This window comes from Equus przewalskii, chromosome 28 (assembly GCF_037783145.1).
Source record: "Equus przewalskii isolate Varuska chromosome 28, EquPr2, whole genome shotgun sequence".
Taxonomy (NCBI): Eukaryota; Metazoa; Chordata; class Mammalia; order Perissodactyla; family Equidae; genus Equus; species Equus przewalskii.
This window is the reverse complement of record NC_091858.1, coordinates 32486108-32501279: the sequence shown is the minus strand read 5'-3', so window position 1 is coordinate 32501279 and position 15172 is coordinate 32486108. Positions and strand designations below refer to the sequence as shown.

The 15172-nt window shown below is 43.1% G+C and overlaps 1 long non-coding RNA gene across 1 annotated transcript; it reads right to left on the bottom strand.

Moving 5' to 3' along the window:
- Positions 1-250: 250 nt before the first annotated feature.
- Positions 251-1139, bottom strand: LOC139080023 (uncharacterized). Its single transcript, XR_011534134.1, has 2 exons — positions 884-1139; positions 251-493 (listed from the first exon to the last, which is right to left on the bottom strand). It is a non-coding gene; the product is annotated as an uncharacterized lncRNA (long non-coding RNA).
- Between the last annotated feature and the right edge of the window lie 14033 nt (positions 1140-15172).

Sequence of the window (15172 nt, the reverse complement as noted above, 5' to 3'; positions counted from 1 at the left end):
TCCTTTGAGCATCATTATTAATGTGTTGAATTTTGGACATTAAAATTGTTGTGATTAACAGTCATTTTTATTTTTTCTGCTTTTATTGGCGCTGTATAATTCTCCAGTTGTGCAGCACTAGGGTGCAAAGGTCAGTTAATGTAATGATACCGTTCTAGACAAACATCTCTATACAAATTAACCACACAAAAAGCCATATTTAAAGTCAAAAAAAAAAAAAAAGAGAGGAAAAAATGCCAAACACACTGAGTTCAATGCTTGAAGTTTATTTTGGAGAGAGAAATAAGAAAAAGGTACAAAGTACCAAAAGAAAACCCTTTTCAGGTCTTCAAATGGAATCCTGTACTGCTTTGGGTTTTAATCCACAAAGCTCAGGATGACAACAAAGCCTGCAGAGGGCGCCAGAGAAGGTACTCTTGCAAGTCCCAGACTGATGCTCAGGTACAGACGCAAAGTAGGCCCAAGCAGACACACAGCTTTTGTTTCTTATGGCCTGTGGAAGGAAGAGGAGAGTCAGGCACAGCCAAGTAAGGAGAGAAAAGTTATGGAGACAACCTCATGGAGATATGGTAAGAGGCAACGTGTCCACTTACAGTAAACAATACTAGTCATGTCAGGGTGGAAAAAATTCACCTGTTTGTCATAAATTGTAAGAAATCTTACTGACTATATATTGGTCATGCAGGATCGTAATTTTTCTCTGATCTTACTCTGTCATGAACGTGTTATTTCCTCCTCCCCTGGCAATCCACCTCTCAAATTCAAAGTTACCTACTCCTCACCCCACTTCATCCACACACCCAATTTGAGCCTGCCTTCTGTGTCCCGACAAGTCCTTCTAATGGGCCTGCAGATCCCAACAGCATGCTGGCTGGACTCTCACCTGAAGCCTATTGAGTGGCACCCTCATCCCCCTCAAAGGAGGTGATCGTGTCCGGAACCTTGGCCCCAGGTTCGTCCCGGGCTGGAACCTGGTCATCTCTCTCTCCCAGGGGCTTAGCCTGGGCCTGGAAGACCAAGAGGAGAAGAGTAGCAAGGAGGGCGAGGGTCCTCATGGCCGTCAGTCACCTGACTGAGGTCGGGGTCTGATGGGAGAGCAGGAGCCTGAGTGATTGCGGAGCCCAGAGTTCCCTGTATTTAAAGGAGAAGGATTGGAGGAAAGAAGGTGTTGCCCTGAATGTGTGACCAGGTGAGGGTGAGGTGGCCTAAGATCCTCCTGTCACCCTCAGAGTCACTTTGATCTTCTTCTGATCTAGCTGCCCCTCCCTCAGCATGCATCTATTTTCATGGTGTCCACGTTTGTTTTCCATATGTCATGATGGATGTCTGATAGGAACATGATAGCCTTCTCTGTTTCTCATCTGCCTAAATATTTACCAGGGAAAATGTGTGCTTGTGTGTTATAGGGCATCTAAGACATCAAGAGATGCTGGCAAAAGCATCTGAATAAGGGGCCGGCCCTGTGGCTGAGTGGTTAAGTTCATAAGCTCCACTTCTGCCACCCAGGGTTTCACCAGTTCACGTCCTGGGTGCGGACATGGCACTGCTCCTCAGGCCATGCTAAGGCAGTGTCCCAAATAGCACAACCAGAGGCAGTCATAGCTAGAATATGCAACTATGTACTGGGGGACTATGGGGAGAAGAAAAAAATAAAAAGAAGAAGAAGATTATCAACAGATGTTAGCTCAGGTGACAATCTTAAAAAAAAAAATCTGAATAAGTGGCTAATGAAGGGCAATAATCAGACATGTATGGGATTTCTCACTTGCTACATTGGACATTAGATTGAATTTTCACATTTCTGAGGGAAAATAACTTGAATGTAGAATTCTATGATGAAGTAATATATAATACCATTTATAGGGACAACTGGCTTGTTTTTGGATATTCCAGACTCAGGAAATTGCTATACTTGAATCCCTTTGGAAAATTATTGCTCAAGAACACACTCCAATAAGAGATAAAGGGATCCAAGTGAGAAGACATAAGAGTAAAGAAACAGAGTTGAATAAAAAAGACTCAGGACAACTGATTTCTAGTCTGTTTTAATTAATTTTCCATGAATGATTGATAAGACTGTACATCTTAAGGCTGTTTTAAGACAAGATTTTTAAACACAGTAAATAAATTACCGTTAGGAATCAAAATTCCCAAGAAATTCAACATGACGTGGGAACTGATCAAGAATGAAGAGAAGATGGGAATCATGGATAATGACCAACTCAATATTCATAGGGAATTACTCATTTAAGTATATGTTTAAAAGATGTAATGTTTGTCACTGGAAGGATGTCTCAATAGAATAATGAACAAAATCGACACAATAGAAGGGAGGAAGAAGACGATTTAGTCTTTGTAATTAAGAAAGATGGGGCTGCCCCCGTGGCCCAGTGGTTAAGTTCAAACGCTTTGCTTCGGCGGCCCAGGGTTCGCATCCTGGGCGCGGACATGGCACTGCTCATTAGGCCATGTTGAGGTGGCAGCACACCTGCCATAACTAGAGGGACCCACAACTAAAATATACAACTATATACTGGGGGGATTTGGGGAGAAGAACAAGAGCAGGGAAATAAAAAAATGAAGAAGAAGATTGGCAACAGTTATTAACTCAGGTGCCAATCTTTAAAAAAATATTAGAGAAAGAAAGAAAGAAAAAATCAGGAATCAGAACTAGAAGAAAATGCCAGCAAACTGCCAGAAAGGCCATTAGCCCGGCCTGCTTCTTGTTTCTATTCTGTCCTCACTCGCTGAAGAAGAGCTCCGGAGGGCAGGGACCCATCTACCTGGGCCTTTGTGCGCATCTGGGAAGGTACCTTCCTGCCCCTCAATTTCTTCATCTTCATTGGGTTGTTGTGAGTATAAAATGATAAAGCCATGCAAAGTGCTTAGAGCCTAGCACATGGTAAATCTCCATAAATGCTCTTATTGTCATTTTGTGATTTTCATCATCATCACACGATCATATCAAATGATACATCCTAAGCACTTAGGATAGTGCTTGGTGTAAAGTAAGCTCTAAAAACACATCTGCAACACCCATGTGTATGAGCAAACGAACTGGATGACCTTGGACTGAATTTCCCACATCGACGACTTTATCTTCCACTGTGCAGTCCTCGCTCTGCCTGGGGGCCTTGTAACACCAGGTTTAATCTCCTCTCTATTCGCTCTGCCTTCCTCTCTCTCATGGAACATTCCCGAGCTTGGCATGTGGAGTTCCACTATTCCTTCCCAATCAGCATCCTTCTGGCATTTTCTCTCTGCATCTGTTGAGAGGACTGCAGGCCAATTTGGGAAAACTTTGTTCCAGTTTTCCCTTTTCTGCGTGGATTCTGGCTGATGCATGATCACCCAGTGTCCTCATTCATTGGAGGAATTTTGTCTTCAGCTTTTCTTCATTCTTCCTTAGCCCCAAAATCACTTGCATGAGTGGAAAATCTGGAAACAGACTGGCTGGTTTAAAAACTCGCATCTAAGCCCCAGAGTTACAGGCAGAGCTCAGCATTGCCTTGAACCAGAACATGCCTGGGAGCCCATTTGTCTGCTGGGTCTTGGCCCCACTCCAACAACTCACTGCTTAGCCTGGAGTCGAGGGTGACCCTCCCCTCAAGTATCCTTTCCCTAGGCTTCTTTCTGGGAGAAGTATTTCTAGAAAATTCTACTGACATTATGGGAAATTATTGTAGATTTTTGATGTGTTCATACATAGTAATTTGGAAGAAAATACTTTCCTTTTCCTTTTTCTTTTCTTACTGCATCAAGTCAACATGTTCTATTGTCTTTTGACTTCAAACTTGCTGCCATTTCCAATAAAGACTGAGGAGACGTTTGTCTTGTGTTCGCTCTGAGTCTGATCCCATTCTCCTATCTTCGGGACCAGGACAAACACAGTGCACACATCCACACCACGGAAACCTGCACAGAGAGGTCATGAATTCGCCTGAAACAGGAGTTGAGAATTTAACACGGGAATGAACTTGATCATGCTGAGAAGTATGGTGCAAGGGAAGTACCCTGAAGAAGATACCCAGTGTCTTAAGACATGCACAGATCTGGTTTTGGAGAAAGGTTTTGTGTTCCAGGCTATTCCAGAGAGCAGATGATGTTGAGAGGTTCCTGTTACTGCTGGTGACTGTCAAGCAGATGGGGAGCAGAGAGGGCAATATGGGCCTTTGTCAATATGAACAGCAGGTGTTAGAGCAGAGCCGCTGGATCAGAGAGTCATCAAAGGTCTGGCCATCAAATGACTAGCCCAGCAGCACACAGACATCGCAGTTCAGGGTGGAGCCGTCTCCGCTGTTGACCACCCTCTGCTCCGGCTGCCCTCAGACTTGTATCCACACAGCGCTGGATGCCTCTCGCTCCCCAGGGAGGCCCAGGCTCCCGTCTCCCTCCTGTGTGCTCTCCCCCGCAGGAGGCTCCCAGCCAGAAGGACCCCCCTGCCTGGTGGCTTCCTGTGTCTGCTTCATCTTCCGTCCGTTTCTCCCTCCACTTGTTTGAGACACCTTCATGTCTAGCCACACGAGATTTGGGAAACATGGAAAATGATAAATTATATGTACAGTTTAGTTAGAAAAGCTCTTATGAATTGACTATCTGAAATTTTTTTAATCCAGTTTTCAAAATTTGGAAATCTATGAAAATACTGCCAGAACAGGCATAGGTGATCAAAATGGATTTGAGAAATTTAATGTATTCTCAATATTTTTCAGACCCTTCCTTTTATTTTTCTATTTGCTGCTCTATTGCTTCTATTTTCCTTATTACAAAAGAAATTTATGCTTAGCATAGAGAAGAAGTCCAAATATATAGATTAAAATAGAATTCTCAGAATCATCTGCAACCCAGTTCTTCTGAGAAAACTGCAGTTTTGCGTATAGTCTTTGGCCCCTGTTCTGTATCTATTTATCACGTTTAAATAAACGTGACATCGTGCTATGAACATCATGTTGTCACCAATGGAGATTTCTCTGCTGCATTTTCTCTTATTGGATATTGGGTTTGTATCTTTTTAAAAATTTGCAGTTACTGCAGCTAGGACAGGAAGGACTGACTGATAACGAATGAGACACCAAAGAGCAAAGGGGAAAGAAAACAGCAAAACACCTCAAAATTCTGATAAATGGACAAAAATGGTTAAAAATTCAGTTAAGAAATAAAACTAGTCAATGGTGCACCAAACTTTATCGAGGCTGGATAAACCAGGGACTGAGGGCATATTTTCTGACCTAATTGTCATTTGAGCCAACTGTTTTGTTCAGATTGCTTTTGTCTCTTTCTATCTATTTAAGCCTGCTGTCTGGTTCCAGAAAGCGAAGTGTCAGTGTGGTGGGAAGACTCATTTTCCAGGCAGGGCCCTCCAGCTTCAGAAAGTACAACGTCCCTCTTCTGTGACACATGACACCAAGAGCATGTCTCCTTTCTCCTGCTCCTCATTCATCTCACCCGTATAGCCTCAGTAGAACCTCTGACATGTTTGTTTGTTTTAGCATAAATCTATGTTCTGGGCAAGTTTGGCCTTCTCCAAGAAGCACTCATTGCATTCATTCCGATTTGGGGGGCCCTGGAGGGAGCTAGGAATGCCCTCGTTGGTATCATAAAAGGAAATAGATCTTCCTCTTCTCCCCATGCAGCCCAAGCTTTAGAGGAAGGGCAGATGAGAGAAGTCAAAAGCTCCCCTCCACAGTTTCAAGGTGCACTGCAGAGGCTCCCAGCCCAGAGAAGGCAGAGACAATACCCAGAGGCATGTGGAGGCGGCTCAGGAATGCAAATCCCACTATGTGCTTCTCCACCCACTCTGGGCATGTGCACACGGATAACATCTCACAGAAGTGACAATCATTGGCACCCTTGAAGGGGAAAATGAATCATTACATGGCTTAGGGTGTGTCTGGAGGGAAATCAGAGCACTCCAGTTGGGGTGATAATGTTTATGGTGCCATTTCTTACACACCTACTGCACCTTCTCCCTGGGGCGTGCTCTGAGCTTCACGACATTGCAGAAAGAAGTTGATGATACTCACATATGACACTAGTGTTTGTAGAGAGAACGTCTAAATAAATATGCTGCCAATTCTCAGACTTGGAGAATTCGGGAAATCCTGACATCAGGAAATACAGTCAGTATCTGTGTTCCCTAGCAGCAAGCAGCAGGAACCTGGTCACTTAGCGGCTGTCCAGGGCAGGCCCACATTTAGGACAGGGAGATATAAAGAAAGGGTCAGATTTCAAGACACAATAGAAAAGATCTGCGAGTGACCTTGAGGACTGGTTTGTTCGCAACCATGACATGACTTTGAGCAGGGCCCGTCTGCAAGTCAAGGAGAGAGGCCTCAGGAGAAACAAGCCCTGCAACACCTGAATTGTGAAGTTTGAACCTGCAGACCTGTGAGAAATAAATTTCTGTTCTTTAGGCCGCCCAGTCTGTGGGATTTTGTTACAGCAGCCTTAGAAATCTCATACCAACAGGTCATAAGATGTTGAGAGCAATGGAAAGCAGTAAAACTAGGTAAGGGGCGTGAGTGGGGAGGAGGCAGACAGTGCACATCTCTGGGAGAAGAGATGGATAGATAATAGATAATGAATGCCTAAATAGAGAGATAGATCAACACACTGATCTTCAGTATTGTTTGTTCATTTATACTGTTTTGAGTCTGAGACCAACATCCTTCTTTGAATTCCCCGAGTATTTAGACCCAGCGTTTGGTTTAAGACAGTTTTAGTCAGAAATCTGTGGCTGGATTTTACATTAGTCCCAACTGATACACACATCATCCATCAAAAAGCAGAAAGGCAAGCTTCTTGTGAAGACTTTACTTGGGGTGAGGAAAGGAACTCAGGGACAGACACAGAAGGTACCAACTGGTCCCTCCAGGCCTTTCATCCTGATGTTGAACATTTTCTGTCTCACTTGAAGAAGCTGAGCAAGAACAGCACCCGTGATGAAAACACTGACAGTGGAGGCCCTGGAGAGGCTCTCCTGAGATGGGCAGGGTCCTCTTCAGCAATAGCAACACATGCTTGCCTGGCCTGGAGGAAGAGGGAGCATCAGCCCCATGCCCGGTGGTGGTGGATGGAGGGAGAATCTTGAAGAAGTTAAGTTTTTAGTTAGATCTTGGGTGTCAGCAGGTTCAATCAGAGCTACAGCAAAGCTCACTGCATCAGATCTCGCATGAGTTCTAACTGGTCCATGCCTGCCATTGAGGACATGAGTCCTCACAGTCTTATCTATCCAAGCTTCCTGCTTTAAGCACATTTGTCCGCTCTGCCCCTACATCCTTACACATTCACAGACATGCCCTTCTTGCCCTTCCCTCTGCATCCTGGTATTTCCTCAAATAGACTAAGGTCTTGTCTAGGGGTGAATAAGTCATGGCCAGTGAGCCAATGAGACCCTCCAGTTGTTCCTGTAAAGTTATGTTGGAACACAGCCTGCCTCATCCATTTCTCAGTGTCCATGGCTGCTCTCCAGCCCAAGACTACTCTACATGTGTTGTAACCTAAATTCTGTGGGAAAAGAAGTTCCTATAGAGATCATTGAGGCCAAAATTTTCAGTTTTCAGATGAAGAAACTGAGGCCCTGGGAAATAAAATGAGGTACTCCCAGGGACGTGGTTGGTTGTGCAATTGGAGACTGGGACAGAGTCTCTTGGTTCCTCCTTAAAAAGCGATACTAATATCTCTCACTTGAAGCCTCTTGTGCTGAGTTTTTCTTTCCATGGAAGAAATGGCAGCAACTTTGTCTTCTGTTCCTGGTCCCTCTGGGGCTACAACTTGTCAGCTTTCTCTGTAGGAGATATTGCACAGTTTTTAGGTGGTGGTGTCCAGATCTTGAGACCATGGGCTTTGGAGTCTATAGACGCAAGACTGAAGACTGGTCACCATGTACTGGGTCTCCCGTCCTCCTGTCTCAGATCTGATGATCAGCTTTCTGCAATCTGATGGTGTGACAGGTGAGGAAGTGAGTGTGAGGCCTGACTCAGTGAAGGGAATAATGGATATTAACCAACATGACTGTATTTTCTTGATTCTAAGATGGTATCAATTGCACAGTTATAGATGGTTATCAAAAAGAGCATATGCAAACCCACTATTACATGCTATTTACATGTAGATAAAAGATGCATTTAAAGTTTCAGGCTCATGAAATGTGAAAAGAAAATGTTATAGAAAATATGATGCAAAGAAGATATACTATATAGCCCTTCTGAAGAATGGCACCAAGGTCGGGTTTGGGAGACTTAGAAGATTGTCCAGGAAAACTGACGGTCCAGTGTGATGGTTACCATTATGTGCTAGCTTGGCTAGGCCAGTGTCCAGATACAAGACAAACCATTATTCTTGGTGTTTCTGTCAGGAATTTTGTCGATGTGATTAATATTTAAATCAGTAGACATTGAATAAAGCAGATTGCCCTCCAAGAAGTGGGTGGTCCTCACCCAATCAGTTGATGACTTGAATAGAACAAACACTGCCCTCTCTTGGGCTAGGAGGAATTCTGCTGCACACTGCCTTAAGGCTTCAACTGCAGCATTGACTCTTCCATTGGTCTCTGGCATGATGGCCCGTTCTGCATATTTTGGACGTGCCAGCCTCCATAATCATAATTCCTTAAAATAAATCTCCCTGTATATACACATCCTATTGGTTCTGTTTCTCTGGCAAATCTGACTGCTACATGTACTTTAGACAGATACCATTGATTTGTGTGGTCATCTGATTTTCTCCAGCAGTGCAGGTCTGGGTGACTAGTCTGACTCTCCACAAGGAAAATGTGCTTGGTGTGTGTCTGAGATGAAGCACCTGGTTATTATCAGGCACAGACTTTTTTTTGTAACAAAAATGGTTTCTTTTATTATGTCATAGTAGTCTTAAATCCCTGCCTTAAATAGAAATTGTGATTTTAGAGACTTTTCTTTCTGACAAATAGAGTGTTCTTTAAGTTTTTGTACAAAACTAAGTGTATGAGCAATTGTCTCGTCATTATGATGTATTGACTTTGTTCATTAGCATTATTAGACACATAGTATTTTCTGCCAGGATTTTATTAAAATTAGTATGGGTTTGTTACAAGGAGTAGACACAATGTCTTTGAAGAGATGGAGAGTTGAGACCAACGCTTTCATTGGACATTGGACTACTTTACCTTTTGGGGTCTAAAGGGGGACTGGTTTTTCACTGGTCACTGGGCATGACCACCTCTAATGACCAGCTTCTGGACTCCCCTCCTCTCTGGGGATTAACTGAGGACACTAATGCTGATCACTATATTCTGTCTTTGGTAAGTTCACAGGTTTTTCATTGTTTGTGACTCACTGAAGATTTGGTTCACTCTATCTTGTTGATACAGTTAGAAAAATAATTGATATCAGTCCTTAACACATCTGCTTAAAGTAAGAAAAGTATCCATATATATCAATGCCTTCCCACTTTTTAAATTTAAAGAACAAATGAACATAACCCATTGGATTCACCTTTCCTTGAGTCAACAACACAATTTGGTACACTTCATAGTCACTTCCTTCTTTAGAACATCATTATGGATGGATCGAATGTTAGAAATTAAAACTGTTGTAGTTAATTATGTTCATGTTGCTGTTTTTGTTATTGCTGTATGAGACTCAAATTGTGCAGCACTGGGATACAAAGTCCAGTTAACTTAAGGTAGACCATCAAAGACAGAATTCTCAATGTAAGTGACCACATAAAAAACTTAAGTGGAAAGGCAAAAACAAAAAAAATGAGATAGAAGAAAAATGCCAAAACTACAGTTTAATGCTGAGAGTTTATTTTGGAAAGAGAAATAAGAAAAGGTACAAATTATAAAAAAGAAACCCTTTTCCAAGTTATCAAATGGGATCCTTTGCTGCTGTGGATCTCAATCCACGAGGTCAGCGACGACAGCAGCGCCTATGTTGGAAGCCCTTGCCTTCACAATGCCCAGAGGGACTCTCACCAGAATTGCAGGTGAAGGCTCTGCAGTGGCAGGTGGGTGTTCCCTGAAGTTCTGTGGAAGGAAGGGGAGTGTCAGACACCACAGAAAGGAGGGAGGGAGGAGAGGCAGAGCCACCTCATAGAGATATACTAAAAGGGGACATGACTATGTATGGTCAACATTACCAGGCATGTTAGGGTGGAGAGAATTCACCCTTTTGTTGTAACTCACAAGAATCTTACTGGCTTTGTGTTGATCACGCGGGTTCATAATTTTTCTCTGATCCTCATCTATCATGTTCTTGCTTATTTCCTGCCCTTCGTAACAATCCACCTCTCAAACTCAGGGTTAGCTACTCCTCACCCCACCTCATCCACACACTCATTTTGAGCCTGGCCTCAATGTTCTGAAGCTCTTAAAGCAGCCTATTTAATCTCTGCAGCTGCAGCCAGTGGGTTGCACATGCCCATGTTGAGGACTCAAATCTTATTATGCTCAAAAGGTCTTAAAAACCACTGCCCTCATTTTCTAGTGATGTCCTGGCTAGTTTGTGGTACACTGGGACTGCAGACACCCCTACATAATGTGAGCTGGTTTCTCACCTGCAGCATATGGAGAAGAGGGTTCGTCCCCTGCAAAGGAGATGGTCATGTCCTGGACCTCGGCCCCAGGCTGGTCCTGGGCAGAAACATGGTCAGCTCTCTCTTCAAGGCTCTGAGCCTGGGCATGGAGGACAAAGAGGAGAAGGGAAGCAAGGAGAGCGAGGGTCCTCGTGGCTGTGGGTCACCTGGAGGTCAAGGTCTGGATGGGAGAGCAGGAGCCTGAGTGAGTGGAGAGCGCAGAGTCACCTGTATTTATGGGTCTGAGAGGAGGAGGCTGAGAGACAAACAGTGCAATGAGAGAACGGGGGCATTTGCCTGGGGATGGGGCCCAGGTCACTGTGCCCTCAAACCTCTCTGATGTTCCTCTGTTTCAGCAGCTTTCATCAAGCACGAGGCTGTGTGTTTAGTGTGTGCACTTGTTTCAAGTTGATAATGATGATAAGGAGCCTGCTATCTTCTCTGTTTCCCATATGCTTGATTGTTTACCTTTTAATGTTCACGAAAGACAAGAAACAGTGCTCTCATTCAAGTTGTTCAGTGAAGAAATGCCTCTTTTTTCCTCAAGATGGATCCTGCTCATCTCTGGAGGTCTAGACCCTGGGGCAAGACCTGGATCCCAGTGGGGTGGAGGGTTAATGGGTTACAGGATTCAGGGGCATCACTGTCCTAAGAAGGAGCCTTTTGGGGTTCTGGGTTGAGTAGGCTCCTGGATGTGGAGAAGACAATGACGAGCAGGCTCAGGGGAAATGGGCTCAGTGGGATTTCAGGTCACGTGTTGGTCAGGCTATAACCAAAGGACAGATTTATTTCAAGGAGCAGGTGTGATCTAAGCACATCACATAGAATGTACACCAGTTACACTTCTCCACCTTGAGAAATATAAAAAAAATATGATATCCCCACATTGCCCTGCTGAAATCTTTGAGTGTTTTTAGTTGACAATATTTTAATTCCTACACAAGAAACATAATTCATAAATTAGGGGGGTAATGAGTGAAAAATGCCATCTCTCCTCTCCCTGCTCCAGCCCTCAGCCTTCTCCAGGAAACCCCCAGTGTTAACACATTATTTGGTAGCTTGCTTTGCTCCCCTAATGCTCTAGCTTGAACACTTTTATATCAGCACATACAGAACACCATCATTATTTTTAATTTATTTTATATATACTAACTTTTTTTTATGCCATCATTCAACTATTTTCTTGTTGATAAAAAATTGTTAAATTGCTACAATTTGGTCGTTTCTAAACTTTTGCAGTTACAAGGAATGCTGCATTGAATATCTTTTTATATAACATCTTGCTGATAAGTGACTACAGCTTTTAGACAAATTTCTAGAAGGAGAAGCTGGGTTGAAGCACATGTCTTATACACTTACAGGTGTTACTCCATTGTCCTCCATGGAGGTTGTCCCAAGAGCACTCACAGAAATGCACCAGCCCGGATGTTCCCCGTCCACAATGGAGTGTGTTTTAGAAGCCCTAGGATTAGCCAGTTTCCATCATCCTTTCTTCCTCCCTAGGACCTTGTCAGCTATGTGCTTACTAAAAATAAGCCATGTCGCAGACTCTCTTGCAGATCAGAGTGGCCCCTAATGAGAGTTCTTACCAACAAAGTCTAAGCCTTAGAAAGGGCAGCTTTTTAAATAGTAAAATAAATTGTTCTTCTTGTTTCATCTCTGTTATTGTGGGATCGTTTTTTGTTTCCTCCCTCTCTCTGATTGGATGGCCAGAGCACTTGGAAGTGCAGAAGCTGTGTTTTGATCATGAAGAGGGCAGTTCCTCCAAATGGGTGCTGGAGCAGGTGCACGTGATGCTGGGGACTTGAGGACATAGTTGAGCCACCTCATCCCCTCCTGCACTGCCCACTTTCAGATTGTTGTTACTTGGGAAACATGCACTTTTTTCTTTCTAAAGCCACTGTTTGTTGCGTCCTGGTGTTTGTGGGTGAAAGCAGACAAGCACTGCAATGTAAACACAGCATCCATTTCCAATGCCTCTTTATCTCTGATCTTGCTCCCAAGTGACTTGTGCACCCGTGGGGCTATATCTACTTCCCGCTCCAAGAGACTCAGCATCATGCTACCCCACAGGAAGTGCTGAATCTTAAAATGGATCACTGACTTGAAGATGCGGACTTGTTTCTCTTTCTACTACCATGTATTGGAGACTTTGATGGGTTTATTTTGCTAGTCATTATACTGTCAGACAGCCCAATCTATGGACAGGTAGACAATACTTCCAACACCATGTTGTGAGAACAATTAAATCTTTTTACTAAACAATGATTTTACTTGTGAATTCTGGCTGATGATTTCTGGCAATAGCTTCTCTTTTGCAAGTGGAAGAGTATATAAAAAAAATGAGGTCCCAGGGATCACACATCAAATACCGTATGAGAAGATTTACGAAGACATATGCTAAGGAAAGGCCATAAAAGCTGGTCAAGATCATCAGCCAGCAGATATCTGATGACCGGCAGCCTTCAGGTTCTGGGCTCAGAAGACAAATAACCCCCAACAACTTAGATTAGTCAGCACTCTAGAATTCAGAAAGATAGAGTGCACAGAAAGTAAGTCTATGAGATTTGGTATCACACTGTTGCTTAATCTGTTGTATCTTTGAGTAAAATACTTAACTTCTCTAAGGTTCATTTTCCCATCTGCAAAAAAAAGGTTAAAAATAATGTCTAATTAATAAGGTTACTGTGGGAATTCTCAGAGTGGATGAAGAGTACTTCGTAATCAATAACTATTAGCTACAGTTAGTTCAGTAAATACTTTTGAGTATCCTGAGAACACTACCCAGCATAGAGTAGTTACTCAATAAATAGCACTTCTGTGAAGTCACACAAGGCTATCTTCATTCCACAATGCATGGAAAGAATATATTAGTACTCTCATTTTGCATAAGAAGATATTGAGACACATAGGATTTTAATGACGTATCAAAGGGTAAACAGCAAGCGCTTATTAGAGCTGCTTTGGAAACCCAGTTCTTCTGTTTACAAAGACCTCAAGCAGTTTGTGGCATTGGTGAGTTCTAATTGAAAAAAGGTCACAATACAAGAAGTGTTTAGACTTAGTGCATTACTTAGGTAAAATGACACCATGGTACAGTAAATGCTTCAAGTCCTGGAAGAAGGAACAGGGTGTAGAGAAGGAGAGAGGCAAGAGAACAATTTCCAATCTGGAGAATGGAGTGAAGCAAAGTGCCAACAATATTGAACATGGCAGCATGGAGACAGTGATGACTCAGAGAGGAGCTTGTGAGGATGGAGAAATGCAATGAGTTTGGACTAGATATAAGACTGACAAGCTTCTTGGAGACCTTGTAGACAAACCTCTTTATTTGAGGACAAGGACCTAAGGATGGAGGAGGGTAAGTAGAAATCGAGCTGTCACATGAACCCAGGACTTCTGAATCCAGCCAAATTTATACTCTTTCCTCTATTATCTCACAATATGTAAGTAGTTCAGAACTATGCTAGCGGCACCTTAAAATGGGAGTGCAGCAGAGTTGCAGGATAGGAGCCAGCAAGTATTTCTTTCAACATGGACTCTCTGTGATGAATATGATGTTTTGGGAAGATTTTTCTGTGGCATCTATAATGTGGGTTTTCATGACGCCATAGAGTGCTGGATGGATATTCTTCATGTCCTCTGTTACAATGAGTGATGATGACCTGGCTCACATAGTAGACCCCAGAAAAGTGCTGATGGGGAAGATGTGGCTCAGTGGGGACATCTCCTTTAACTTCCCTTAAGCCAGCAGGATTCTCAGTTTTTGTGGAGCTATTGGTGATTCTGTGATGTTTGTCCAAAGTCAAATAGGAAAATCATTTGCATTTGTTGTGGGTTAAAACAACGTAGGGAACTCTTATCCATGGGACAAAAACATCTTCCCTTCCATAGGATCCAGAAGAGTATATATCTCATACATATCTCTCAGGTCACCAAAACTTTTAAACCAATGTGGGAAGTGTTATTTTGCACAATTATCCTGTCTTGCTTCTGAACAATTCTTTTCCTTATCATTTTCTCTTCCAAATAGACTTCCCCTTCTCTCTCACTCCCTTGTCCACTTGAACACATGAAAACACATTCGTTTCTTTCATCACTAAAGAGTATTCGATTCTTTTTCATATCAGACAAGGTTTTCTATTCATGTCTGTACTCAGTGCAGGAAGCAGAAATATCTCCTTTTTTTTAAAGCTGAATCAATCTGAAACACCTCCTTAGACCACGGTTTTCTTTGCCTCCTATCACTGTCCTCCCTGATGATTAAGAGGAACAGAAACATCTGCTGGCTTCTGAGTCACCGTGGCAGAATCCTGCCTGCCTGTGGAGACCACATGAGAGGTCCTGAGACTAACGGAGGAGAGGGGCCCAGCTGAGCCTCATGGTTCAAACAGCCCACTGTTGGACTAGGCATGTGATTGATACCATCTTTGCTCCTCCAGCCGGACCAACAATTGACCCCAGTAGAAATGCAGAAGAATCTCCCAGTCAAGTCATACCCAATTTCTGACCCAGAAGATTGTAAGATGCAATGAAATGGCTGTTATTTCAGGTTGATAATTTGTGTGGCTGGTTTTTTGGTGCCTGGAAGTGAGGCGCTACTGGAAATAAAACCTCA